Genomic DNA, 21,802 nt, shown 5'->3' with positions numbered 1-21,802 from the left:
CACCTAGCAGGGTATCAGCTGCTCACCGTCAGAGCTGGGAGAAGGGACGGCCAAACAGGATGACAGGGTTAAGTGACTCCAAAACACTGCCACTAGAATAAGTCAGAATTAGGATGCTAATTACCTCCGATTCCAACTCGTAATTCCTTATATAGTAGGAAAAATAAACAGAGTCCACTATGGCCGATGTCAACAGAGCTCTAGAGGAGAAAACTTAAAACACTTTTCACAGGAAGTGTGATTCTATTTTTGTAGAGCCACCTTTGAAAGGGTAAAGAAAGAGGTATTCAATTCGTATTTACGGAAAATATTTACAAACCTTCATTTTGGTGGATTATCAAGTTATTAGCCTACCAAAGGTGCTCCATGTCTTGGTCAGGCGCTGCTTACACTGGAGGCAAAAACATCAGGAAGGAAAGTCTACCTGGAAACGGGCCCGCTCCTAACTTTTGCATGTTTTAGGGCAAGGGTTCATAGCAAGACCCACATACTATTCATCTGAATATTTAGAACTCATGGGCCGGGCACGGTAGCTCAGGCCAGGTGCGGTGGGTCACGCCTGTAATCCCAGCGCTTTGGGAGGCCGAGGCAGGCGGATCACGAGGTCAAGAGATCAAGACCATCCTGGACAACATGGTGAAACCCCATCTCTGCTAAAAATACATAAACTAACTGGGCATGGTGGCATGCACCTGTAGTCCCAGCTACTCAGGAGGCTGAGACAGGAGAATCGCTTGAACCCGGAAGGCAGAGGTTGCAGTGAGCCGAGATCGCGCCACCACACTCCAGCCTGGCGACAGAGTGAGACTCCAAAAAAAAAAAAAGAAAGAAAGAAGTCATGAAGCAGGCTGGACGTGCTGGCTCAGGCCTGTAATCCCAGCACTTTGGGAGGCCAAGGCAGGAGGATCACTTAAACCCAGGAGTTCGAGACCAGCCTGGGAAACATGGTGAGCCCCGTCTCTATAAAAAATAAAATCCAAAAAAAGAAGTTATGAAACAAATAACATGTTAAATTAAATATACTTTATCATCCTTATCCCTCTCCTTCTTTCCTTTTAAATCCATAACAAGAAAATTAAAAATATGTATACCTATTCTCCTTGGTCACAGTCAGGGGTCTGTGGCTAGCATGGCTGGCTCAGCCAGTGCAGTTGGTGACACCAGGAGCTAGGGGGTAATTGTCCATCATCCTCAGCCAACAGCACCTTATTCAAGTGGTAAAAGTTAAAAATCACCAATAGTGGGACGAATTAACATTATAGGTTCACACCTGTAATCCCAACATTTTGGGAGGCTGAGCCAGGAGGATCGCTTCAGCCCAGGAGTTCGAGACCAGCCTGGGCACATAAGAAGACCTCTATCTCTAGGGAAAAAAAAAAGGAAAGGAAAGAAAAAATAAATTAACATTATATGCCTCCTGATGCACTGAGAAGAACACAAAACACTTCCTACCAAATTTACATAATCTAATCTAAAATAGTTATCTAATATGTACCAACCAAATCTAATCATGATGAAACTACATGTAAATCCAGATTTAGATAATTTTACAAAGTAACTGGCCTGTACTCTTCAAAAATGACAAGATCATGAAAGATAAGGAAAGCCTAAACAATATTCCAGACTGAAAGAGACCAAAGTGACATGACAACTGTATGCAATGTGTGATTCCATATTGCATCCTGGACAAGAAAGGAAAAAGGAAGATAAGAAGGCTTTGTATTTCTTTTATTCAAAGGATATTGTCAGAACAATCAGTGAAACTTTACTGAAGTCTGGACTAGGTGATAGTAATGAATCAATGTTAAATTCTGATTTTTTTTTTGAGATGGAGTTTCGCTCTTGTTGCTGAGGCTGGAGTGCAATGGCGCAATCTCGGCTCACCACAACCTCTGCCTCCTGGGTTCAAGTGATTCTCCTGCCTCAGCCTCCTGAGTAGCTAGGATTATAGGCATGCGCCACTACACCCAGCTAATTTTGTGTTTTTAGTAGAGACGGGGTTTCTCCATGTTGATCAGGCTGGTCTCGAACTCCTGACCTCAGATGATCCGCCCCCCCCCGCCCCCACCGGCCTCCCAAAGTGCTGGGATTACAGGTGTGAGCCACCAAGCCTGGATAAATTCTGATTTTCATAGGTAGACTAGTTATGAATTAGAGTTCTTTTTTTTTTTAAGGTAATACACACTGAACTATTTTGGAGTAGTGGGCATTATTTCTGCAACTTAGTCTCAGTAAATGGCTTAGGAAAAAAATTACATGTGTGTATATACATATACATATATGTGCATGTAAAGAGAGAGATTAATAAGGCAAAAATGTGTTAAAATGGTGACAGTGGGGAACTTGGGAGAAGGGTATATGGAAATTCTTCGTACGGTTCTTGACCCAAGCAGTGGTTTTGAAATTATTTCAAAATAAAAAATAAAACATTGGCTGGGCGCCATGGCTCACCCCTGTAATCCCAGGACTTTGGGAGGCCTAAGCAGGTGGATCACTTGAAGTCAGGAGTTTGAGACCAGCCTGGGCAACATGACGACTCCTCATCTCTACAAAAAATACAAAAATTTTAGCTGGGCATGGTGGTACGTGCCTGTGGTCCCAGCTACTTGGGAGGCTGAAGTGGGAGGATCACATGAGCCCAGGAGATAGAGATTACAGCGAGTCATGATCTTGCCACTGCACTCCAGCCTGGGTGATACAGCAAGACCCTGTCTCGTAAAACCAAAAAACAAAAAACCTGCTGCTAGAATGGGAGCTATTTATTATTTATTATTCCTTCTAGAATATAGCTTTTATTATTTGAAATGAAAGTGAACTCAGATTTGGCCAGGCACAGTGGCTCACACCTGTAATCCCAGCACTTTGGGAGGCCCACACGGGCAGATCACAAGGTCAGGAGTTTGAGACCAGCCTGGCCAATATGGTGAAACCCCATCTCAACTAAAAATACAAAAATTAGCTGAGCGTGGTCATGGGCACCTGTAGTCCCAGCTACTCAGGAGGCTGAGGCAGGAGAACCTCTTGAATGTTGGGGGTGGAGGTTGCAATGAGCCAAGATTGTGCCACTGCACTCCAGCATGGGCGACAGAGCAAGACTCCGTCTCAAAAAAAAAAAAAAAAGAAAGTGAACTCAGTTTCATCAAATATGTCAACCATAGATTACAAATAGACAATCAATCAGCAGCTGTCTCTGCTCTCCACCATGTGAGGACACAAGGAGGAGTCAGCAGTCTGCAGCCCTGAAGAGGCCTTCACCAGAACTGAACCATGCAGGGATCTTGATCTCGGACTTCCAGCCTCCTGGAACTGTGAGAAATAAATTTCTGTTGTTTATAAGTTAAAAAAAAAAAATCAGCAATTTTTCGTTCTGTCACTGATGATTTATTTGATGATTTAACACAAATATGTGAAAAGATTTCTAAGATATTAACTATATAGTATGATTTTGAGGTGCCTACTTACTGCCCTAATTAGCTGGTTATGTATTGAAACCAGCAACTTTCACGATTATGATCAAAGAACATCTTAATACAAAATTTCAGCTAGGGGGAATAAGTTCAAGAGATCCATTGTACAATATGATGACCATAGTTAATAACAATGTAGAATATATTCTTGAAAATTGCTAAGAAAGATTTTAAGTGTTAAAATCTTAACACTTAATAGATTTTAAGTGTTCTCATCAGAAAAAAATAAGTATGTGAGGTAATGCATATATTAATTAGCTCTATTTAGCCATACCACAGTTTATATATATTTCAAAACATGTTATACACAATAAATATGTCTAATATTTATTTGTCAATCACGATATTTTAAAAATATCATGTTATTTACAAATTTTTTTGTAATTGATTTTTGCTTTACATGAGAGTGTATAGGGCCAACTACTTTACAGTTGAATCTTCTTTATAGATATTAATGCAGTGGAAAAATTTGAAACGTTTTCTGATATAGGGTCTTGCTCTGTTGCCAGGCTGGAGTGCAGTGGCACGATCCTCGCTCACTGCAATCTTGAACTCCTGGACTCAGGGAATCTGACCACCTCAGCCTTCTGAGTAGCTAGGACTACAGGCCCATGCCACCAAACCTCACCAATTTTTTGTTTTAAGAGACAGAGTCTTGAGCCAGGCATGGTGGCTCACACCTGTAATCCCAGCACTTTGGGAAGCCAAGGTGGGCGGATCATTAGGTCAGGAGATTGAGATCATCCTGGCTAATACGGTCGGTGAAACCCCATCTCTACTAAAAATACCAAAAATTAGCCTGGCGTGGTGGTGGGCGCTGTAGTCCCAGCTACTCGTGAGGCTGAGGCAGGAGAATGGCGTGAACCCGGGAGGCGGGTTTTTTTTTTTTTTTTTTTTTTTTTTGAGACAGGGTCTCACTTTGTCACCCAGGCTGGAGTGTGGTGGTGCAATCTTGGCTTACCACAATCTCCGCCTTCTCGGTTTAAGCAATTCTCCTGCCTTAGCCTCCTGAGCAGCCTGGGTGAGAGAATGAGACCCTGTCTCAAACAAACAAACAAACAAAATAAAGATGAAACTGTAGCTAGGAAGCTGATCTTTATCTCCCAGGTCATCAGGCTGAAACTGAAGCATTACAGTCTTACAGAAAATGAAGACTTTCAAAACTCTGTTCAGTATGAACTAAGGGACATAGTCCTGTTACCAGATTAAAGCCCCTATGAATAGAAAGAAATGTCAGGCCAGGCGGTGGCTCACGCCTGTAATCCCAGCACTTCGGGAGGCTGAGGTGGGTGGATAACCTGAGGTCAGGAGTTCAAGACCAGCCTGGCCAACATGGTGAAACTCTGTCTCTACTGAAAATACAAAAATTAGCCGGGCGTGGTGGCGCACTCCTGTAATCCCAACTACTCCAGAGGCTGAGGCAGCAGAATCGCTTGTACCCGCGAGACGAGGGTTGCAGTGAGCCAAGATTGCACCACTACACTCCAGCCTGGGTGACAGAGTGAGACTCTGTCTCAAGGAAAAAAAAAAAAAAAAAGAAAGAAATATGAGGAAGCCCTGCAAACCTAAGGAAGGCAGTCTCAGGACAACTCTGGGAAACTAAACATCAATTTTTCAGGTAGCTAATATACAAAAGTCAAAATATTTAAGTAATTCTATAATATTTAGATGGCTTCCTAGAGGTGAAGTTTACAAGTCATAAAAAAGAAAGTTGGAATGCCCAAGGATTGCTAAACTTTAGAGGTCAATGCCACTTTAAAAGCAGTTTTCAGTCAGGCATGGTGGCTCACACCTATAATCCCAGCACTCTGGGAGGCTGAAGCGGGTGGGTCACGAGGTCAGGAGTTCGAGACCAGCCTGGCCAACATAGTGAAACCCCGTCTCTACTAAAAATACAAAAAATTAGCCAGGCGTGGTGGCAGATGCCTGTAGACCCAGCTACTCAAGAGGCTGAGGCAGGAGAATCACTTAAACCCAGGAGGCGGAGGTTGCAGTGCGCTGAGATCATGCCATTGCACTCCAGCCTGGGCAACGGTGAGAGACTCTGTCTCAAAAATAAATAAATAAGTAAATAAAGTAGTTTTCATTCACCCTGCTTGTCTAATATATATATATATATGTATATGTATATATATATATGTATATGTATATATATATATATATGTATATATATAGTGTGTGTGTGTGTGTGTGTGTCTGTGTGTGAGAGAGAGAGAGAGAGAGAGAGTTTGGGAGTGTGTTACAAGCTAGGAATCCTGCCTGAGAACTAAAATTGTGAGTCTACATCTTTTCTGGAATTATTGAAAGTGACCATGGTCTTATTTTGCCAGTTCATCAAGGTTTAAAATATATGACTAATGACAAACTTTATAAACCCTTTTGAGAATCTACCTGTTAAATTACACCAATGTCTGTCTCCCTCTTCAATTATCTGGGCATATAAAGAGGACCTAAAATATATACATGAAAGCTCACCAGTTCTTTGGGAGAAACAACATAAATTATGGATTTTTCCCTTAGCACATGACAATAAAGCCAACTTCTTCAAGGAAATATTGCAAACATAAAGGTGTAATTATATTTGTTATAGACAACCTCAAAGTGATGCTCATAATGCTCTTAGTCATTTTCATGTTTCTGCATGGGGTCAGCATCTTAGAGAGTCTGTGCTTAAAGGAGTCATCTGAATGGCACTTAGCACTGACGGCACAGCCATCAGATGAGTGTTTGAATACACAGAATGACTCCAGGAGCTCTGGTGGAAGAGGCAGGACAAGTACATTAAGAATACTTGATAAAGAGCAAATAACACCAGAAACCCAAGTCACACTTGATGATTCTCTTTTTCTTAAGTTCCACATCTATATCCTGGTGGCTGTACTTTAAAATATGTATATATAAAATAGCCAACCATTTCTCATGCCCTCCACTGCTACTGCCCTGGTCCAAGCTACCATCATCATTGCCCAGGTCATTGCATTAACTTCAACAGTTCACTCTGCTTCAAACTTTGCCCTTCTACAGGTTATTCTCCACACAGCCCGACTGATATTTTAAAAATACAAGTCAGAGTATGCTATTCCTGTGCTCAAAATTCTCCAGTGGCCAAATTCCTCATCACAGCCCACAAAATCCTACATGCTCTGGACTCCACATGTTTCTCTGACCTCACCTCTTCTCCTTTCATCCTTTCCTCATTCCATTCCAAATACTGGCCTCTAGGCACACTTCTATCTCAGAGTCAATGTACTAGCTGTTCCCTCTGCTTTGACTAGTCAGCCACCAAATATTCATTTGGTGTGCCGCTTTACTTCTTTAGGTCTTCTTTCCAGGAAGGCCTTCCCTCATCATTACATCTAAAATAAAATACCCCATCACTCTCTCTTCCCTGTATCATGCTTTTTCTCCACAGCTTTTGTTACAACCTAGGAATTGCACACTTATTTGTTAATTTGTTTAGTGCATCTACCCTCCCTACCCCAAACAGTCTGTGAATTCAGGAAAGGGACATTATCTGTTGCAATCACTGTTGTATTCCCAGCATGCATACCAGAGTTTGGTATAAAATAAATTTAATGAGTAAATGAAATGAGTATACTATTATGGCAGGCACATTATAACCTTTCACCATTTATTTTAGTTGTTCCATTTATCAATTAGTATATAACAATCTACTTGAAAATATAGAGGCTTAAAATAATAACACTTTATTTATTTATTTATTTATTTATTTATTTATTTTGAGATAGGGTCTCACTCTGTCACCCAGGCTGTAGTGTAATGGTGCTATCGGAGCTCACTGCAGCATTGCTCTCCTGGGCTCAAGGGATCCTCCCACCTCAGCCTCCAGAGTAGTTGGGACTACTGATTCATGCCCCCATGCCCAGCTAATTTTTAAATTTTTTGTAGAGATGGAATCTTGCTATGTCGCCCAGGCTGGTCTCAAACTCCTGGACTCAAGCAATCCTCCCACCTCTGCCTCCCAAAGTGTTGGGATTACAGGTGTAAGCCATTGCATCTGGCTTTTTAAATTTTTTTGTAGAGACAGGATCTTGCTATGTTGCCCAGGCTGGTCCCGAACTCCTGGGCTCAAGTTCTCCTTCTGTCTTGGCCTCCCAAAGTGTTGGGATTACAGACGTGAGCCACTGAGCCTGGCCTTCTAATTTTTTTTTTAGACAGGGTCTCACTCTGTGGCGCAGACTGGAGCGCAGTGGTGTGATTTCAACTCACTGCAATCTTTTCCTCCAGGATTCAAGCGATCCTCCTGCCTCTGCCTCCCAAGTAGCTGGGATTACAGGCACACACCATCACATGAACCCAGCTAATTTTTGTGGGTTTTTTCTTTCTTTTCTTTTTTTTTTTTCTGAGATAGAGTCTTGCTCTGTCACCCAGGCTGGAGTGCGATGGCACAATCTCAGCTTACTGCAACCTCTGCCTCCCAGGTTCAAGCGATTCTCCTGCCTCAGCCTCCCAAGTAGCTGGGACTACAGGCGCACACCAGAACGCCCAGCTACTTTTTGTATTTTTAGTAGAGACAGGGTTTCGCCATTTTGGCCAGGCTGGTCTCGAACTCCTGACCTCAAGTGATCCGCCCACCTCAGCCTCCCAAAGTGCTGGGATTACAGGCATGAGCCACTGTGCCCAGCTTAATTTTTGTGTATTTTTATTAGAGAGGGGGTTTTGCCATGTTGGCCAGGCTGGTCTCGAACTCCTGACCTCAGGTAATACGATGTCCTTGGGCTCCTAAAGTGCTGGGATTACAGGCATGAGCCACCAGGCCTGGCCTCTACTTTTATTTGAGTTTTTTTTTGTTGTTGTTGTTGTTTTGTTTTGTTTTGTTTTGACAAATACAGGTTTGCAGTGGATTGGGGTAATTTGGTCTTGCTTGCAGTGCTTCTACTCACCAGAAGGAGGAGTGTGGCCAGCAAGCTGCCAGAAGATGAAGCTGTATTTCTAGGGGCAGAAAGAAAATTGGGAAATGAACAAATGACCTACTTCTTTCCATCTAAGTATACCTGAAGAAGGGTGCAGGCAGCTACTGGCTGCTGGCCTAAAATTTGGGAAGGGAAGGAGGATATTGGTGAAAGCCTGGGAGAAGCTTGCCAAGATTCATCTACTTCCAGTAACAGAGGGGCAGGAGCAGGTAGGTTTGAGTTTGTGTGTTTGTGGGTGTTTGGGGCAATGCCTCAGAGAGAGAAGGTGGCTAATGACAGGTCATTAGATGTCAGTAAGTGACTTCGCAATTCAAAGTGTTGCTATCCTAAAACCAGGAAGTAAGCACAGGATCTCATGTTACGCAGGTCATATTCATGTGCACTTCTGAGTTTGGTCCAAAAATATGGTATAACCTATATGTGTTCCACAACTGTCTTTTGCATTTTATCTTCTATAATACACAAATGGCCATTCTTCCTTCAGCTATGAAATTGATTTTACCTCCTAGACCCACTACCTCCTAATTCTTGCCCCTCTCTTTAACCCATGAATCCTTGCTGCCAGTCTTTGGTTGAGACAAAGACCAGCCTTGGGTGGGGACTCCTTTTTTCAAGAATGGCTGAGGCTATCAGTAGTAGTAAATTTATATATTCTCAATACCAAAAGGGGCTGAAACAATTCTTGGATGGCTTCAAGTTTGAAACCAACAAGTCAGAAAGACTCCAGACCATTTCAGCCCCCAGGGCCATGGGTAGCACCAAAGGAGAGAATGGGCTTTAGTATCTCCACAGTCTTCATTAGCACCCCCATCATTGATATAGATCATTAGTATTTTCTCAGTTTCATAAAGTGCTATGTACGTGCACCTTCAAGACCTGTTCCCTCACCCTGCCTTCCCACCTAGAAAGCTGCTGTATGCTCCTGCTGTGTAAAAATCCTAAAGCTGTCCCTGGTTGGTTATCTGCAATGACCCATAACACTTGGCTTCCTGGAGTAGGTGCAATTGAGATTCTTTGAACTTTGCCCAATTTCAAGTCTAACACAACCAGTGTAGTTGCAGTATTTACATTGGAAAACAGGTTCTGATCAGCATTAGTATGGGCACAAATGGGTATAGTTTTAACTTACTAAACTAGAATGTTTGCCTTTAGATCACCATGTGTACTTTCTTTGGTCATTTATTGCTGAAGTAATAATTAAACCTTGGTGTCGTCCCCATCATATATGAAGTAAAGGCCCAGGCAAGAAAATCTCCAGATGATTTTTTCCTTTAAAACCCACCCAATTTAGAGTAACTTTTCATTCACCAATAATTTTTCATTCACCAATAATTTTTCATTCACCAAAAGTGGAAACTTAACATGGCTTCCTAGATGAGGCTTTTTAAATTTTACTGTCACCATTACTTACACACTTGTTGAAGAATGTAGAACAAGTCCTCTTTTCCAGAATAAAATAAGCTTTTTTTTTCTATAATAGAATAGCTATATTTTTTCTTTTTCTACTAGATTCCTCTGTTTGCTGGAGGAAATACTTGGATAAGGTGCTGCTGTGGAGGGTGAGGCCTCAAGGACATGCTGAAGCATCAGGCTTGATAAACTGCTATGCAGACAGCCAGGTGAAGAATTTGCTTTGCACACCTGTAATCCTAGCATTTTGGGAGGCTGAAGTAGGAGGATCACACAGCTGCACTCCAGCCTGGGCAATAGAGTGAGATCTCATCTCTCTAAAAAACAAACAAACAAACCAGGTCAACATAGCAAGACCCTGTCTCTATCCGGGGGCAGAGCCGGGGGAAGAATTTGCTTTGCTTCTAAAAGAAAGTCATATGAATGAGACGGGGAAAAGGAAAGAGAGGAGAGTGAAGCCACCGTGATGGCATTCTATGAATTGACCCTTCTCCATGATCCCACTATCTTCAGTGAAGTCTACTAAAATCCGCAAAATGTTGGTGGAAATGAATTTCCTGTGAAAAGTCACGTAGGGCTAAATTCTGGGCTGGCATGAATGAAAGAGGAACAAAAACAGCATGCCCCAAAATATGAGCTGAAGGCAGAAATGATCATGAAATTATAAGTCACTGGGAATTAGCAGGAATCCTGGTTAGGACATTGGATTTTACAGACCTCAGAAACTGAAAGATGGAGTGGAATTTAACTGCTTTTCTGAGGGGAAAGAGCTTCCCTAGTTGACATCTGAAATAATTCTCAAAGGGAATTATTTTGGGAAGGTAAAGCACTGCCTAACACAAATCTTCAGGCCTGAAAGTTCATGTCACAAGGAAGGGTAACTAGTTTCTAACTTTATTGTGTGGAAATTTAAAATCCGTACAATAAGAATTGGTAGCCAGGCGCAGTTGCTCATGCCTGTGGTCCCAGCACTTTGGGAGGCCAAGGCAGGCAGATCACTTGAGCCTAGGAGCTCGAGGCTAGCCTGGGCAACATGGTGAAACCTCATCTCTACATACACATACACACACACACACACACACACACACACACACTCAAGTAAATAAACAAACAAACACATCCTTTTATCTCACTTAAATTACTGCACCATGGATAATTTTCCAACTTATCACCAGCATTTTCTTCCTCCATCTGTTCTCCATGCTTCCGTAAGTTTCACTTTTCTAAAACTCCACTTTATCAGATCATGATTAATAATGAGCTTCCTCTAACTTCAAGTACATAAAACAGTAAGCAATATTTATTCATGTTTTCTGATTAAAAATGAAATTTTCTTCCCATTTTAAAAGCATTTCCAAAGATGGTGCAAAATCATTGTAATGACAGTGGTATTTATTGGAAATTATGTCAGGAGTTGGAAAAATTACTTCTGAAAAAGTTTAACCTGGCCGGGCGCAGTGGCTCATGCCTGTAATCCCAGCACTTTGGGAGGCCCAGGCAGGTGGATCACCTGAGGTCAGGAGATTGAGACCATCCTGGCTAACACGGTGAAACCCCGTCTCTACTAAAAATACAAAAAAATTAGCCGGGCGTGGTGGCAGGTGCCTGTAGTCCCAGGTACTCGGGAGGCTGAGGCAGGAGAATGGCGTGAACCTGGGAGGTGGAGCTTGCAGTGAGCCAAGATCGCACCACTGCACTCCAGCCTGGGTGACAGACTCCGTCTCAAAAAAAAAAAAAAAAATTGGGCGAGGTGGTGCAGCCCGTAGTCCTAGCTACTCGGAAGGCAGAGGCAAGAGGATTGCTTAAGCCCATGAGTTCAAGGTTGCAGTGAGCTGTGATCATGCCACTGCACTCTATCCTGGGTGACAGACTTTATCTAAAAATAAATAAATAAAATAAAATAAATTAGCTGGGCATAGTGGCATGTGCCTGTAGTCCCAGCTACTTGGGAGGCTGAAATAGGAGGATCCCTTGAGCATAGGAGGTCGAGGCTGCAGTGAGATGTCATCATGCCACTGCACTCCAGCCTGGGTGATAGAGCGAGACTCTTTGCATTAAAAAAAAGAAGAAAGAAAGAAAAATAATTTGGGGAAAAATGCAGTTTTAAAGCCGCAGAAAAATATTGTTCATTTGACCAAAATCTGAGTTTTAATCTTATTTGTATCTTTGCCTACTATATTATATTTCTCTAGTGAATTTCCTTTTTTTTTTTTTTGAGACAGAGTCTTGCTGTGTCACCCAGGCTGGAGTGCAGTGGTGTGATCTCCACTCACTGCAACCTCCACCTCCCAGGTTCAAGCGATTCTCCTGCCTCGGTCTCCCGGGTAGCTGGGATAACAGGTGTGTGCCACCACACCTGGCTAATTTTTGTATTATTAGTAGAGACAGGGTCTCACCATGTTGGCCAGGCTGGTCTTGATCTCCTGACCTCAAGTGATCCGCCTGCCTCGGCCTCCCAAAGTGCTGGGATTACGGGCATGAGTCACCAAGCCCAGCCTGCTTTTTCATTCTCCTAGTGTTGTAGTCCATTCTGACTGCTATATCAAAACACAATAAATTAGGTCGCTTATAAACAACAGAAATTTATTTCTAACAGTTCTAGAGTTTGGGAAGTCTAAGATCAAGGTGCCAGCGGATTCGGTGTCTGGTGAGGGCCCACTTTCTTGTTCATAGATGGTGTCTTCTAGTTGTGTCCTCACATGGTGGAACAGACAAAACAGGTCTCTGGGGGCCTCTTTGATAAGGGCATGAATCTCATTATGAGGGCTTTATCCTAATGATCTAATCACCGACCAAGGGCCTTACCTCCTAATACTATCCCATTGGCTATTAGGTTTTCATCATATGAACTTGGGTCAGGAGAGGACACAAACTTACTCAGACAACAATTTCATACCTTCTCTTTGCTCCTCAAACTGCCAATATTTCCTCTACCCTCAATCTCAGATGATGACCTTTCTTCTTATTTCACTGAGAAATTATAAGCACAATCAGAAAAGAATGTCTACAAATTCCTAGCATATCCACACATCTACATGCTTTTATGTACATATATCCTGCCTTCTTTCTTGTAATAACAGAGGAATTGTCCACGCTCTCACATGAGGCTGTGAGGCTAACTCTTCCACCAGTGCACTAGATCCCATCCCTTCTCACTTACTCTGTGATGTTGCTCCAGTAATCTCCCCCTTTTCTACTGCACCCTCAATTCCCCTCTCTAATGGATTTTCCTATCAGCATGTGTATTAGTCTGTTTTTATGCTACTGATAAAGACATACCTGAGACTGGGAAGAAAAAGAGGTGTAATTGGACTTACAGTTCCACATGGCTAGGAAGGCCTCAGAGTCATGGCAGGAGATGAAAGGCACGTCTTACATGGTGGTGGCAAGAGAAAATGAGAAAAAAGCAAAATTGGAAACCCCTGATAAACCCGTCAGATCTCATGAGACTTATTAACTATCACAAGAATAGCATGGGAAAGACCAGGACTCATGATTCAATTACCGCCCCCCACCCTGTCCCTCCCACAACATATGGGAATTCTGGGAGATACAATTCAAGTTGAGCTTTGGGTGGGGACACAGCCAAACCATATCAGCGTGCAAACATGCTGTTATTTATCCCACTTTACAAACCAACAAAAAACACTCTTCCTTACAACTACTCCTCCATTTTTCTCTTTTCCTGTACAACAAAATCCTTTCAAAGATTTGTCTGTTGCTCTGACTCTACTCTCTCTCCTCCTGTTTTCTCCTGGATTCACTCCGGTCAGGCTTTTGCCTCTACCATTTCATGAAAATAGGTCCTATCATGGTCACCAATGACTACTGTGAAAGTTGCAGATACCAGGATGAAATCACTTTTGTTATATCCAAACAAACTAGGGCTGGGAAGCCCCAAAGTAGAGGCAGTTCATGCTATATGTCTGAGATAAAAACTGTTTCTAAGTCCTTTTTTTTTTTTTTAAGAGACAGGGTCTTGTTCTGTCACTAAACCTGGAGTGCTGTGGCAAAAACAGGTCACTGCAGCCTCAAAATTCTGAGCTCAAAGGATCCTCCTGCCTAAGCCTCCTAAAGTGCTGGGATTATAGGTATAAACCACCACACAGGCCTCTAGTACTTTCTAAAGACCCTTTCTGATCCTTTATGCATCTCCCGCTTTTTTTTTATTTTTTATTTTTAGTAGAGACGAGGTCTCACTATGTTTCCCAGGCTAGTCTCGAACTCCTGAGCTCAAGTGATCCTCCCATCTCAGCATTCCAAAGTGCTGAGGTTACAGGCGTGAGCCACCAGGCCAGCCAGCATGTCCTGTTTCGATAAGGTTTATCACTAGACATTCTTTAGAAATGCAGTAACTCAGATAAGATGTTCTTGGAAGAACACTTGCCCGGCAACGGCATCTCCACCAATGAACTGACAATAACTCTGGCTTTGAACCTCTGGAACCAATGAACTCTGTTTCTAGGCAGTTTATGTAAATCTCTATTTTGCTAATAAAAGCTACTTTCACTCGTCTCTCACGGAAAGGTGGCTTGCCATTCTGTGCATTCCAGATTAGAATCCTTATTTATATTCCTGCGTAAACTCAACATGTTTAGAGATCATTTTCTCTAGTGTTTTTTTCCTTTGGTTGACATTTCCATGTTGCTGAATCCAATGGTCATTTCTCTTGACCCATCAGTAGCAATGACTCAGTTTTATTTTATTTTATTTCATTTCATTTCATTTGTAGACATAGAGTCTCACTGTGTTGCCCAGGCTGCTCTTGAACTCCTAGCCTCAAGCAATCCATCTGCCTCGACTTCCCAGTGTTGGGATTACAGACATGAGCCACTGGACCTGGCCAACTCAATATTCTTGTAGTACCTTTTTCGGTGTATTTTTTTCTGTGTGTCTTCCCAGATACTACACTCCTGATTTCCCTTTTACTTCACTGGCCATTCAGTCTGTTAGCTCCTCTTACCTCCAACCTCTAATTGTGCTCTAGCTGAGACTCAGCCTTTGAACTTCTGTTTTCCATCTATACTCACACCCTTAGGGATCTCAGATCTCATTCAATTTAATAGCTTTAAATATATCAGGAATGGCTGGGCGTGGTGGCTCACCCCTGTAATTCCAGCACTTTAGGAAGCCAAGGTGGGCGGATCACCTGAGGTCAGGAGTTCAAGACCAGCTTGGCCAACATGGTGAAACCCCATCTCTACTAAAAATACAAAAATTAGCCAGGCATGGTGCCCCAGGCTTGTAATCCCAGCTACTTGGGAGGCTAAGGCAGGAGAATCACTTGAACCCAGGGGGTGGAGGGTGCAGTGAGCCGAGATTGCACCACAGCATTCCAGCCTGGGGAACTCTGTCTCTCTCTCTCTCTCTCTCTCAATCTCTCTTTCTATATATGAGGAAGTATATCTATTATTCCTTTTTTTCATTATCCCATTTTTTATAAACAAATAAATTATATGTATGTATATACTCAGAAATGAAATAGAAAGGAAAAAGACCAAAACATCAATGGTGATTATCATTTGGTGATGAGATTAGAAGTGATTTTTTTTTTAGAAATGGGGTCTTGCAATATTGCCCAGGCTGGAGTGCAATGGCTATTTACAGAAATGATCATAGCCACTGTGGTCAACTCCTGTGCTCAAGAGTTTCTCCTGTGTCAGCCTCCCTAGTAGCTGGAACTACGGGCACCCGCCATTGGCTCAGCTAGGTTACAAGTGATTTGAATCTTTGTGCTTTTGTGTAATCACATTTTACACAATTAATATGTAATATTTCTTTAATCAGATTAAAAAAACAAAACAAAAAGGATGTATGGCTGGAAGAGGGCAGAGAAACTTACCCAATGAACTTTGAAACATTTCCTTCCCACCCTAAGCATCAGAACACTTTGGAAATGAATGCGAAGCATGCAGAGTTGAAGCAGTTCCTTAAAGTTGGGAGAGAAAAAGCTTTGGTCATCAAAAACTATGCCAATTTGCATGCATTTTCCAGGATGGGGCCTACTTATATTTCCCAGGCATTGAGTAACTGAGAGTTAGGGGCATTCCCTAAGGAAAGACAATGGGAGAACCTGAGATTCAAAAATCCCCAGTTTTGTTTTGTTTTGTTTTGTTTGTGACAGGGTCTCACTGGAGTTCAGTAGTGCGATCTTGGCTCACTGCAGCCTTGACCTCCCAGGCTCAAGCAATCCTCCCACCTCAGCCTCCTGGGTAGCTGGGACTACACGCATGTACCATCACGCCTTGCTAATTTTTGTATTTTTTTGTAAAGACAGGGGTTTCACCATGTTGCCCAGGGTGGTCTTGAACTCCTAAGCTCAAGCCATCTGCCCCTCCCCAGCCTTCCAAAGTGCTGGGATTACAGGCATCAGCCACTACTCCCAGTCTCATGTTAATTTTTATAAATGTTCTATGTGTGCTTTAGAAGAATGAATATTTTCAAAATGTTGGATATAGGATTCTATCTTCACATAATAAATTAAGACTGTTAATTACTGTGTTTACAAAAATTTTAAGTATTTACAGGTGAAATGATATGCTGTCAGAATTTGCTTTAAAATACTCCAGTTCCAGGCTGGGTGTGGTGGCTCGTGCCTGTAATCCCAGCACTTTGGGAAGCTGAGGCAAGCAGATCACTTGAGGTCAGGAGTTCAAGATCAGCCTAGCCAATATGGTGAAACCCTGTCTCTACTAAAAATACAAAAATTAGCCAGGCATGGTGGCGCACGCCTGTAATCCCAGCTACTCAGGAGGCTGAGGCTGGAGAATTGCTTGAACCCAGGAGGCAGAGGTTGCAGTGAGCTGAGATCACACCACTGCACTCCAGCCTGGGCGAGAGAGCAAGACTCTGTCTTAAAAAAAAAAAAAAAAATCCAGTTCCTTTCACTCACCACCTCCACCTTCTGAAAACAATTGGGGAAATATCTGAAACAAGATTGCCAAAATGGATGGTAGTACTTAGAGGTTCATCATCATATGAGGGTTTCTCAAAGTGTGGTCTCTCAACATCAATGTTACTTGGGAACTTGCTAGAAGTGCAAATACTTGGATCCCACCTGACACCTACTAAATCAGAAACTCTGGGGACAGGACCCTGCAATCTGTGTTTTAACAAACTCTCCAGGTGATTCTGATGCATGCCAAAGTTTGAGAACCACTGTACTATACTATTCTCTCTATTTTTGTGTATGTTTGACTATTTCCATAACAATGTTTTAAAAATAGAGTTGCTATATTTGTTCTTGGTGAATTGGTAGATTTTCATTACGTAGTTACTCTCTGTTGATTTATTATTTCCAGTTTTTTAGTTCTTTTTCTTAATCCTCCAAATTAGAAATGTTTATTGTTATATAGATATTTCTTTAGGTTTAACTACATGCTTATCTATACCTTTGCTCATTAGTTCATCTCCTACCTTCCAACTAAGTTTTTCCTTCTTACCTCTTTTGCTGCTCTGGCTCTAAGGCCAGCAGCATTGGCATCACCTGGGCAATTATGAGAAATGCAGAATCGGTATCTGATTTTAATAAAATCTCCAAGTGATTTGTATGTACATTAAAGTTTGAAAAGCACTGTCCCAAAGTATTCCTTTTAGAAATTCCCTTAGTGCAGATCTCTTGTGGTAAACAGTTCTTATTTATCCAAAAAGGTCCTAATTTCACCATTCTTGAATGGGCACACAATTCTACATTAACAATTATTTTTATTTATTTTAATTAATTTTTTTTTGAGACAGAGTCTCACTCTGTCGCCCAGGCTGGAGTGCAGTGGTGCAATCTCAGCTCACTGCAACCTCCACCTTCCAGGTTCAAGTGCTTCTCCTGCCTCAACTTCCCGAGTAGCTGGGATTACAGGCGTGCACGCCACCACGCCAGGCTAAGTTTTGTATTTTTAGTAGAAACAGGGTTTCACCATGTTGGTCAGGCTGGTCTTGAACTCCTGACCTCAGGTGATCCACCTGCCTTGGCCTCCCAAAGTGCTGGGATTACGGGAGTGAACCACCATGCCCAGCCTAACAATTACTTTTTCTTAGCATTTTTAATGATCTTACTTTATCGTCTTCTAGCTTGCTTTATTTGCTCTTACGTCTGCTATTCATTTATCTCAGGCTGCTGTTGAGATGTTTTCTTTGATATTCTTCAGTTTTATTACAATGTTTCTAACTTTGGATAGATTCAGAATTTTTCTTGTGGTATAGGTGTGGGAAGATCTAAGATAAAAATGTAAAAGAAATAGTTATAATTTTAAAAAATAGGCTGGGTGCAGTGGCTCATGCGTGTAATCCCAGTGCTTTGGGAGGCTGAGGCAGAAGAATTTCTTGAGGCCAGGAGTTTCAGGCCAGCCTGGGCAACATAGTGAGATCCTGTCTCTACAAATAATAAATAATAAATAACTAAATTGGCCGTGTGCGGTGCTCATATATGTAATTCCAGTACTTTGGGAGGCTGAGGCGGGCAGGTCACGAGGTCAGGAGATGGAGACCATCCTGGCCAATTTGGTGAAACCCCGTCACTACTAAAAATACAAAAATTAGCTGGGTGTGGTGGCTCACACCTGTAATCCCAGCTACTCGGGAGGCTGAGGCATGAGAATCACTTGAACCCAAAAGGCAGAGGTTGCAGTGAGCTGAGATTGCGCCACTGCACTCCAGCCTGGTGACAGAGCAAGAGAGCAAGACTCCGTCTCAAAAAAAAAAAAAAAAAAAAAAGAATGCCAGGTGCGGTGGCTCACACCTGTAATCCCAGTACTTTGGGAGGCCGAGGCGGGTGGATCACCTGTGGTCTGGAGTTTGAGACCAGCCTGGCCAACATGGTGAAACCCTGTCTCTACTAAAAATACAAAATTAGCCTGGCGTGGTGGTGTGTGCTTGTAATCCCAGCTACTCTGGAGGCTGAAGCAGGAGAATCGCTTAGAACCTGGGAGGCAGAGGTTGCAGTGAGCTGAGATCGCACCACTGCACTCCATCCTGGGCAACAGAGGGAGACTCTGTCTCAAAATAAATAAATAAATACATAAAAATAAATAAATAAAAGTTTAAAAAAATAAGTGGGTAGAGTGGATGGAGTCATAGGTGATAATTTATAAAGATTGTCAATTTATTGGCTACATACAGGTGTTGGTAACTCAGATCTGTTGGGCGTTCAGGCAAAATGTATTAAGTGAATTACATGGTGTTCAGAATTATTTCTAGATGTTCAATGTGACTTGAATTAGACAATGAGACTCACAAAGCTACAGTTTTTGCTCTTTATTTATTTATTTTTTATTTATCTTTTTAAAATTTTTATAATATTCCTATCAAGGCATTAACTCTTTTATACTTAATTGTACTTAGGTATACTTAATTACCAGGAAAACGTTATGGATCATACCTAAATAAGTGTTAAGTCATTTAAAGGGCTGATGTGATGTGATATAGACAATAGCATTCTACACAATAGTTTCAGGTCTACATTGATTAGATTTTGTTTTTTTGAGACAGGCTCTGTCACCCAGGCTTGAGTGCTGTGGCATGATCCTGGCTCCCTGCAGCCTTGACCTCCCAGGCTCAAGCAGTCCTCCCACCTCAGCCTCCTTAGTAGGTGGTACTACAAGCATGCACCACTATGCCTGGCTAATTTTTTATTTTTTGCAGAGACAGGGTCTTTCTTATTTTTTTTTTTTTTTTTTTTTTTTTTTTGAGACGGAGTCTCGCTCTGTCACCCAGGCTGGAGTGCAGTGGCGCGAGACAGGGTCTTTCTATGGTGCCCAGGCTGGTTTCAAATTCCTGGGCTCAAGCGATCCTCCCACCTTGGCATCCCAAAGTGTTGGGATTACAGGTGTGAGCCATCACACCTGGTCATTTTAGGTTTCTTTTTCTTCTTTCTTTCTTTTTTTTTGTTTCAATGAGACAGAATCTTGCTCGGTTGCCAGGCTGCAGTGCAGTGGCGCGATCTCGGCTGAGATCGCAACTTCCGCGTCCCAGGTTCAAGTGATTCTTTTGCCTCAGCCTCCTGAGTAGCTGGGATTACAGGCGCACACCACCACACCCGCCTAATTTTGTGTTTTTAGTAGAGACAGGGTTTTGCCATGTTGGCCAGGCTGGGGCTACAGGCGCGTGCCACCACACCCAGCTAATTTTCATATTTTTAGTAGAGACGGGGTTTCACCGTGTTGGTCAGGATGTCCTCGATGTCTTGACCTCGTGATCCGCCTGCCTTGGTCTTCCAAAGTGTTGGGATTACATGCGGGAGCCACTGTGCCCGGCTGGCCATTTTAGTTTTAATAATTTTTATATTTTTCTAACTTAAAAAAGGTACCAAAATCTCTTACAGCTATTATTTGCGAATATAGCATTCATTATTGTTATTGTGATTATTTTGTATGTGTTTAATCTCATTTTCAATATAAGCTCCTGGAAATTACAGATTTTGTCTATCTTATTCACCACTCTATTCTCAGTACTTGACCTTGTCTTGCATGAAACAGATATCGAATAAATATTTGTTAAATGAATGAATGAATGAAAATACTGATACCACATTTAACAATTATACAAGTATTATAGCTTTACCATCTAACAAATAAAATAGATTGTGTAGGGCAGAGTCACAGCCAATCTGTCATAAAAGAAAATGCAAATGAAAAATAAACCTCTGTATGTATAGCTGCTAAGATTTTGGGGCTTTTGTTAATGTAGCATAACCAGCAAAAGCTCAATGATACAGCATATAGAATATACATATACAGATGGACCAACAGATGAGATTCCAAAGATAGTTCAATAAGCATTAACTACACCCACACACTTCATTCCCTAACAGAAAGAATGGAATTCTTGTTCACTAAGATCTGCCTCAAACATTACTTACTTTGTTCCTCTGGCTACTCAAGTATTTAGTCAGAACTCTTTTCTTTCCCTTTTTTCCCAGGCTGGAGTGCAGTGATGCCATCATAGCTCACTGAAACCTCTAACTCAAGGCCCAGGGAATCCTCCTGCCTCAGCCTCCTGAGTAGCTGAGACTACAAGTGCCACCTTGGGTAACAGTAAGACCCTGTTCTCAGTAAAATAAAATAAAATTAGCCACCATGCTCAGCTAAATGTTTATTTTTATTTTTTTTAGAGACAGGGTCTCACTATGTTGCCCAGGCTGGTCAGGACTCTTGATTGCATATGACAGAAACCCAACCCAACCTTTCAACCTGCTCCTCCCTCCCAGTTTCCGTAAATGGCAACTCCATCCTTCAAGTTGCCCAAGCCCCAAATCTCAAAGTTAACCTTGCTTTCTCTCTTTTATCTCATAGCCAGTCTGAAGGCAAATCATGTTGGCTGAAAATATATCCAAACTTAATCACTTCTCATCACTTGCACTTTCCACCATAGTTCAAGCAATCATCATCTCTCAATATCTTCCAACTGGTCTCCAGGTTTAATACCCCTAGCCCCTAGAGAATTTACTTCACAGCAGCCAATGCTTTTAAACATAAAACATGAGTCAGAAAGCTAGGCACAGCTGCATGCACCTGTAATCTCAGCTACTTGGGAGGCTGCAGTGTGCTTTGATTGCATCTGTAAAGAGCTGTTGCACTCTAGCCCGGGCAATGTAGCAAGACTCTGTCTCTTGGCCGGGCACGGTGGCTCACGCCTGTAATCCCAGCACTTTGGGAGGCCGAGGCGGGTGGATCACAAGGTCAAGAGATCAAGACCATCCTGGCTAACGCGGTGAAACCCCCATCTCTACTAAAAACTACAAAAAAATACTCCAGCCTGGGAGACAAAGCAAGACTCTGTCTCAAAAAAAAAAGAAAAAAAAGACTCTGTCTCTTAAAACACACACACACACACACACGCACACACACACACCCCATAGGAGTCAGATGTCACTTTGCTTATCCATCCAATTTAGAATAAAAACCAAAGTCCTAAAAAGGCCTATAGGGCCTTCTATGTAATCTGATTCTGTTTTCTGATTTCATATCCTAGTATTTGTCTTGCTTACTCCATTCTAAC

Source organism: Symphalangus syndactylus, chromosome 12, assembly GCF_028878055.3.
Source record: "Symphalangus syndactylus isolate Jambi chromosome 12, NHGRI_mSymSyn1-v2.1_pri, whole genome shotgun sequence".
Taxonomy (NCBI): domain Eukaryota; kingdom Metazoa; phylum Chordata; class Mammalia; order Primates; family Hylobatidae; genus Symphalangus; species Symphalangus syndactylus.
This window is presented reverse-complemented; position numbering follows the sequence as displayed.